This window comes from Elephas maximus, chromosome 2, assembly GCF_024166365.1.
Source record: "Elephas maximus indicus isolate mEleMax1 chromosome 2, mEleMax1 primary haplotype, whole genome shotgun sequence".
In the NCBI taxonomy this organism is placed as follows: domain Eukaryota; kingdom Metazoa; phylum Chordata; class Mammalia; order Proboscidea; family Elephantidae; genus Elephas; species Elephas maximus.
In genome coordinates, this window is record NC_064820.1 from 166,007,573 (window position 1) to 166,009,066 (window position 1,494).

Below are 1,494 nucleotides of genomic sequence, written 5' to 3' on the forward strand. Positions count from 1 at the left end.
ATTAAGGAGATACCAATACACTGCTAAGTGGGAAAGGCAGACTAAGCCTGGCTCTACACTGTCTCCCAGGAATGTCAATGTTCACTTCAGGGCATGTGGAGTTACCAGTTGTCCAGCGGGAGAAGCCCACCCTCCTTCCTGAGACTGTTCTCCTTTAACTTTTTTTTTTCTTTTAAATGAGAGTTTTGGACTTAATTGTTCAGAATTGTGTAGTACTTGGAGCCCTGGTGGTGTAGTGATTAAGAGGTACGGCTGCTAACTGAAGGTCGGCAGTTTGAATTCACCAGCCACTCCTTGGAAATACTATGGGGCAATTCTACCCTGTCTTCTAAGGTTGCTATGAGCTGAAATTGACTGGACAGCAATGGGTTTGTTTTTTTGTCTGTGTGTGTGTGTGTGTGCTTGTGTGTACTTGTTTTTAAGATCTCACACTTCCCTTTTGATTAAAATATGTCGTTGGGAGACAACGCTAGAATTTTTGTCAAATCACCCATATCAGTTCCCTTCATTCTCCCTCTAAAAAACTAAATCATGATGATTTAGGAGTCATTTCTGCTGACCTCACACATAAATTAGAGGAAACAGTAGGGGAGTAAATTCAGGGATGTGATACCCTGTCACTGTGAGGCCTGAGTGAGGAAGGCAATGTAGCTTTTACCATATCCACTGGACAAAAGAAGGAACTGAGACACCACTGGGATCCAAGATGTCAAGGTCCAGCTGATAGCACGCCAAGGCCTGCCCCCCCGCCCTTTTTTTTTAAAGAGAAGATGAAAGCTCTACTGCTGAGTTAAACATTGTGGCAGTCAGGATGGGACTGGAGTCCACCCATCACTCTAGGCATATAAGAAAGGGGCAGTGGATGGCAGGGTTGGCATTGCTTTGTCTGGAAGTTAGGCTTCAGAGGACATGGGAAGTCTCTTAGATGCTGAACTCTAATGGGCTGTCACCTTGAATTGGCCCATTTAATTGTTACCACAAAATAAAAAGGATGTTTAGAGGCGTATTACAGCAGACAAACAACCAGATTCACACTGGTCCTCTAAGTCAATACTCTCACCGGGGCTAAGAGACAGGTTTTTCACTTTTATGGACTGTGACTCATGGCGACCCCATGTGTTACAGAGTAGAACTGCCCCACAGGAGGCTTTCTTGGCTGGAATCTTTACAGAAACACTTCAGTGGTCTTCCGCAGTGCCGCTGGGTGGGTTTGAAGGGCCAACCTTTTAGAGTAGTAACCAAACCAAACTCATTCCCGTCGGGTCGATTCCGACTCACAGTAGCAGATAGCAAAATGCTTGCACCACTCAAAGACCTTAACCTTACAATTTTCAGAGAATGAAAGAGTCAGAGAGGCAAGGATCTTGCCCCCCAGTGAGTTGCAAAGCAGGAACGCCAAGTCCCGACTGCTCCAGCCAAATCTGTTTGTTGTATTTTCCCACGAACAGACTACAGCTGGAAAGGATCTTGTAGGACACATTTTAGGCCAACCCC